A 6,795-nucleotide genomic window follows, 5' to 3' on the forward strand; every position below is an offset into this window, starting at 1 on the left:
GCACACTGGGGACACCTCAAAGTGAGCTGGAGGTTATACAGGCGAGGGGATTAATCAATACAGCCCCATAATAACAGCCAACCACCAGCACTTAAAGCCCTACTGGCACCAAGGCACGACACACTCGCCCATGGCCAACTCGTATGAAGAAGCAAACATGCACACCTGTGTGTGTTTTCCATACAAGACTGTGTGAAAGACATTGTGTGGACACCTCAGGCAAAAAGGAGGCACAGATTCAATACAAAGACATTCATTTCCTACCTTTTGTCAGGATGGGATCAGTATATGTTGTGAAAACAAAAGTAAACCTAACTGGCTGGTTAATTATAAATGTTGCCTTAATACCTCTTTCTGCAGTTGCTATAGCTGGCATGAACAATGTCAGGTTTGTCTATGTGAGGATAATGTTCCTTTCTCATGGGTAGGGCACTTTCAAGAGAAGAAAATTTAAATCTGAACTGTGCCAATAATACAGTAAAGATTGATTGTAATATCCCACATTGGCTGTATTTAATGAGCAAAGATCATGACCACACCTCACACTAGAGCCAGGCGCACAATCTATAATACCACACTGTGCTGTGATTGCAGAACTGCTTTGCCAACACGAAACTGACAAGCCCTCTCAGCTGGGAGTATATGGGGGGACTGGTTAGTGGGATGTGTGTGGGAGTGGGGCAGGGTGCAGGATAACTGCAGTCACCAGTGTGCAAAGAGCCCGAAAACTGGCTCAAGTGTTCTGTCAATGGCCAGTGACACCCCACCCCTCCCTTTTCATAGGACTCTGCCACCCACAGAGACCTCGATCAGCAGCCCCCGGCCTGACAGCAGATCTGTCAGCCCTCCCTCTCCCCGCACCCCCCCACCGCCCCCCTCCGCCTCATACAGTCAGCGAGGGCTGGTTTAGCAGGAAGCAGACAGTGTAGCAGGAGGTGAAAACTCCAGCTATTTGTCAACGTGGCGCCCGTGTCAAAATGTCAGGCCCGGGGACATTCCCCGTGCAGCTGGGCTGTTAGCTAAGGAGACAGGCCGTATGGTCGGAGCAGGAGCATGCTGTCACCAACCAGTCAAACTGCCTGGGACTGGCAATCAAGAAGCTCTTTCCCTCTCCCGTTCTCCCTCTTTATCTATCTATCACAACTCTCCTCCATGCGCTCACACTGACTCTTATCTATCTGCAGCTTTTTTACCCTGACTCTCTCAATCTCTCGGCCCATTCACTCTCACCCTGTCATCCCTAGTTTCTCAGTTTTTTATCTGAATCTTTCAGTCCTGCACGATCGCCCTCCTGTTCATAATTCATCAACTGATCAATCTTTGATTTAAAAAAAATAATTTTTTCTTCTACCAAAATGGAAATGGAAGTACTTTCTTAATTTATACAATCAAAGCTATTGTACTGTATCTTTCTCTTTTCAATAGGAAGTGCAATGGGAAATAAGAAAGAAAATAAGGGTGAGCAAAACAAGTTCAGAAGGACTTCCCAGATTCTGGATAAGCTTGGCATGTATTAAGAGTCAGCCAATCACTGACAAGGAGCTGTTATTTCAAAATATTATCCTTACATTGTGAATTTTCTTGTTTGTGGCAGATTGATAGGTTGTCAAAAACAACCATTCTTGTTAAAATCTCACATAGCAAAACAGTAAACATCTTAGTATTTGCATGAAGTGCCAGGCCCAGTGGTTTTTTTTATTTTCTATCAGCCTGGCTAAGATACAGTCGCCCTGGAGAGTCCCAATCCCAGAAGATTAAGAGCTGAAATAACAATAACAGAAAATCAAATCAAATAACATATGAAATGTGAAAAAACAACATTAACTGTATTCATGAGCAGCAAATTCATTGCTCTATCTTTTCTTAAGCTTCTTTGATTTGGCATTTACTGGGAGAGGGTGGAGGATTTACTGTGGCAAAATGCAAACAGGGTATTTATGGGTCAAACACAGCCTAGCTGGCTTTATGGCAGATTATGCCCCCTTTTTTCCCCTGAGAAGAACACAAATTCAGTTTGATAGTGGTTTGATAACATTTTACAGCATTTAATTCTGAATCTTATTAGGTCATATAGTCACAATGCTACAGGATTGGTGCAGGGTGGGGGGGTTGGGGTTGGCTGATCTTTCATTACAATTTTGACAGTGTTGTAGTTGTTTGTGTGTGGATGGGTATGTGTGTTTTGTCTCTCTTTCACGCCTGTCTATCTCTCTCCTTTTTCTGTCCATTTTGTTTTTCTTATCTTAACACCCCTCCCAGAGTCCATCTGGTACCTTTGCTCCCCCTCAGAACATGGGCCGGTGGAATTCCCTGGCCTAATTAATGAGCAGACACTCACAGACGGCCAAAGGCTCACATGTCTGTTTCTGTGCACCACATTGCCTCAGGAGGCCCTTTATTGAAAAGGGAAATAAATTAGATCAACTGGACAGAATGTACCAGCCAAAAGCATGAAATGTAATTCAGGTTTATAAACATGAGTTAGATGCTTTTGTACCGATTTTGTCAATATTTCAATATTTTGTGATCAGTCAATTAATATAAATGTAACCATTTTAATTTCAAAAGATACAGGGTTTCTGTGTTTTCTCCAGAATTCTTTAGTATTACATACAATTGAAGTTAATGAATAGTGTGGTTGTATGTACTCATGTTTGCTTGAGTAATCTACTTTCTTTCTGCATACCAAAAACAAACCTACATTACCGTTTTGGTTCAAGTTTGACTGTGTTAATCTGTATTTGTGTGTTAGCCCTGTGATGGCCTGAAGACTTCAACATGGTGCTTTTGTTCATGCTTAGAGAGCAGTCCACCCACAGTCCTGGACAGAATAAGTCATCATAACAGATGGATGGGTAGGTAATTTTATATACTTGTGTGATTATTAAACAAAAGAGAAACTCCTTGAGTTAGTGGCAGAAATGCAGGATGAGTCAACAGTAGCTGCCAGGCCACCCAGAGAGCCATGCCGGGATCCAAAAATCATATCAATGATTTCATTGAAACTCTCCTGTCCCATGTGCCAAACAAGTCCTGGAGAGCTCACAACACAAGAGTGGAAGAGTCGCAAAAGAGACACAGGGCTGAGAGCTCTCTCGCTGTCTGTCTGGCAGCGTAAAAATGAGCAAGAAATGATGTGTTTGAAAATATTTGCCTTTTTCTTGTCTCCTTTTGAGTTGTGACATTATTAGTCATGTGGGACATCAATCATGCAGTGAGTTAATGACACATCCAGCCCATGAATCTTTCAGCTCCTTTCCCCAACCTCAACAAGGCATGCTGGGGCTGTTCCTGCTTAGCAGCTGCTGGAGCAAGGCTGCGCCGGAGCCCGGGCGGATTTGCCAGCACCGGCACTTTGATCTCAGCTTGTGGAACAGATAGCTGTGAGGCTGGGCCTGGATCTGACTGGGCTGGAGTTTGGATGCTGCATTGCATGGTGCACACACACACAGTAGCCCAAAATCCCAGAGGCCCTGCTCTCCCTTGGTCACTATAGGACTCGAGTATTTGACCAAAAACTTGTGTTGCAATATCTTTACAGCTGCTATTATGTATAATTATATTTTGACATGTGTGCAGAAAGATTTGTGTTTGATCTCTTCATGCTTAAAAAGTACAAAATACTGATTTTGAGTTAAATAAAACATATCAAATACATCACAGGCTGATTGTTGACATTCTACATCACAAAAAGACCATCTTGTTAAATAATTTAAATTTTAATTTAGTGGCCAACATTTTCATATCTGTACAATTAAATGCAAAGCCCTACTTCCTATCTTTTTTGTTCCAGAGGAGCCAAAATTCAGGAACAGCCTGCTCCATTCACACTCCCTAGGCAGCTCCACTGACATACTTTCCCTGCTAATGGGGCCACCTGCAGGTCTGTGCAGGGCCCCGTCCGGACAGTGTCAGAGGGGAATGCAGACAGAGCAGGCGGTGACGTGGGAGGGAGGTGGTGCTGGACATCTGTGACTGGCACCATCATAAGAGCTCTTTCATTTCCCCCTGTTCTGCCGAGTGCCATGGGCACACACACAGAGCCGGGCACGGGTACATGCCAGGGCACCAACACATGTCAGGAAATACTTTCTCTGTGATCTGAGTGAGTGGGGCCCGAGTTAATGCTCCCCTGACATTTGGACAGAAGTGTGAAAGCTATAGAGAGTGCAAAAGAGAAAAGGATCACACAGAAATTCCATAGGGATACCACTAATTTTACTCCCAAACATTTTCACATCAGAAACCTGAAATACTATAAGTGAGTTTTCTTTTCTTTTTTTTATCAAAAGGTACAAAGTCAGCCCCCTTATTTCTAAAAATGTTAATGACTTTTAGGGTAAAAGCAACAACTCATAATGAAAGCCAAAGTTTATACTCTCAGATGGCTTTTATTTCATCTTTGTATCTGATTCAGAGGCTGAAAAATAACATTTTTAGTGAATGTTGACAATTCTGTCAAATTTTTTTGAAAAACCGCAGGTTTTAGGAGGTTGTTTTCAAACCATGCTGAGGATTTAGAATGCTTTTTCAGAAAGCACCTTTGTGTCTCTGGCGGCACAGATTGGCTGAAAATGGTTGAATAGCTTCATGTTCTCCTCCTCTCACACAATTCAGAAGTCAGACGAGGTGGGTTGCAAATGCACATATTTTGCTGAAGTGTAGTTTTAGCCTTTCCACTGCTCTGTTTACAGACTGCACAGTGTATACACCTGCATAAGTCAGAAGCCAGGTGTGAAGCTTGATGTCAGCTTCCTGTTGGCCTCTTGTGTCAACTACAAATGCAGCCTACAATACACGAGACTTCACATAATTGCAGACAAACCTGTACCTGTACACAAAATAATGCCCCGTGTGAGGCTTGAACTCACAACCTTCAGATTATGAGACTGACGCGCTGCCTACTGCGCCAACGAGGCCCTCAACACAGCACGATCAGATCAGTAAAGTTGAAAAAACCAGTTGTACCTGATGCAAAAATATGGATTCAATGCCTAAAAAAAAAAATAAAGCATAATGTGCATCACAGTGTTCACTATTGTAACTATAGTGACCATGAGAAGTGACTGTTCATTCTAATATGTACCACAAATATCTGATGCTGTTTTGAGAGCAAAGAGAAACCCTTCTCACTGTTCCTGAGATCCTCAGTGGGTGTGTGACCAAGGGTAACAAACTATACTGTACTGCATTGGCCGGGAATCGAACCCGGGCCTCCCGCGTGGCAGGCGAGAATTCTACCACTGAACCACCAATGCTTGCATGGAAAGGCTACCATGCTATCCACATTGAAAAGGTCCAATGAAGCGGTTGGTACATTCTGCCAAGACTGTCTGTCTAATGGTCAAACAGCTTCAACATTCTCCTTCTCTCACACGATTCAGAAGTCGGACGAGGTGGGTTGCAAATGCACATATTTTGCTGAAGTGTAGTTTTAGCCTTTCCACTGCTCTGTTTACAGACTGCACAGTGTATACACCTGCATAAGTCAGAAGCCAGGTGTGAAGCTTGATGTCAGCTTCCTGTTGGCCTCTTGTGTCAACTACAAATGCAGCCTACAATACACGAGACTTCACATAATTGCAGACAAACCTGCACCTGTACACAAAACAATGCCTCGTGTGAGGCTTGAACTCACGACCGTCAGATTATGAGACTGACGCGCTGCCTACTGCGCCAACGAGGCCCTCAACACAGCACGATCAGATCAGTAAAGTTGAAAAAACCAGTTGTACCTGATGCAAAAATATGGATTCAATGCCTAAAAAAAAAAATAAATAAAGCATAATGTGCCTCACAGTGTTAACTAATGTAACTATAGTGACCATTCACTCTAATATGTACCACAAATATCTGAGGCTGTTTTGAGAGCAAAGAGAAGCCGGTCTCACTGTTCCTGAGATCCTCAGTGGGTGTGTGACCAAAGGTAACAAACTGTACTGCATTGGCCGGGAATCGAACCCGGGCCTCCCGCGTGGCAGGCGAGAATTCTACCACTGAACCACCAATGCTTGCATGGAAAGGCTACCATGCTATCCACATTGAAAAGGTCCAATGAAGCGGTTGGTACATTCTGCCAAGACTGTCTGTCTAATGGTCAAACAGCTTCAACATTCTCCTTCTCTCACACGATTCAGAAGTCGGACGAGGTGGGTTGCAAATGCACACACTCTGCCACAACTGTCTGCTACTGCCACACTTCAACAGTCTCTTCCACACGTACAAACCTGTACATGTATACAAAACAAATGCCCCATGTGAGGCTTGAACGCACAACCTTGACATCATGAAACTGACATGCTGCTGTTTCTGTAATTGGATTGGGTGGGTTTGTGTCTGACCACCTCTGTAACTTTCTACAACCACACATTCTGTTTTACTGTTTCACAACTGTTTAACTGCCAATGAGAATGAATGCGTCTAACAATTTAACTTACTCTGAATGTCACTCTTCAGTCAGAGGCTAAAAGTTGTATTTCAACACTGTGGATTGAACACTGTTTTCTCAACCATTCTGATTACAGACACCTTGTACAATAATTGCGTTTTAATTTGTGTATTTAAGGTAATAATTACAAAAGCAAGACTCACAGTGGGAACAAGCCTGGGACTGCCTGTTACCTGGGGTGTAATTTTCTTAAACACCATCCTCAGCCGTTAAAGAAGTGTGTTAGGGAGAAAATACCATGCAGTCTTGATACACTGGGCCCTGCCTTTAGGCAGCTGTTCAAATTTATGGGTGTGCTTGGCTCATTGCACTAAAGAATAATCAGAATTTTAAAACAATCCTATAAT

The 6,795-nt window shown here is 43.2% G+C and overlaps 3 non-coding genes across 3 annotated transcripts; all 3 read right to left on the minus strand.

Moving 5' to 3' along the window:
• Window positions 1–4,846: 4,846 nt before the first annotated feature.
• On the minus strand, window positions 4,847–4,919 carry trnam-cau (transfer RNA methionine (anticodon CAU)). Its single transcript has one exon. It is a non-coding gene; the product is annotated as a tRNA-Met (tRNA).
• A 268-nt stretch (window positions 4,920–5,187) lies between these two features.
• trnag-gcc (transfer RNA glycine (anticodon GCC)) lies at window positions 5,188–5,258 on the minus strand. The gene has a single exon. It is a non-coding gene; the product is annotated as a tRNA-Gly (tRNA).
• Window positions 5,259–5,940: 682 nt separating this feature from the next.
• On the minus strand, window positions 5,941–6,011 carry trnag-gcc (transfer RNA glycine (anticodon GCC)). The gene has a single exon. It is a non-coding gene; the product is annotated as a tRNA-Gly (tRNA).
• Window positions 6,012–6,795: the final 784 nt, after the last annotated feature.

Source organism: Lates calcarifer, linkage group LG2 (assembly GCF_001640805.2).
Source record: "Lates calcarifer isolate ASB-BC8 linkage group LG2, TLL_Latcal_v3, whole genome shotgun sequence".
Taxonomy (NCBI): Eukaryota; Metazoa; Chordata; class Actinopteri; family Centropomidae; genus Lates; species Lates calcarifer.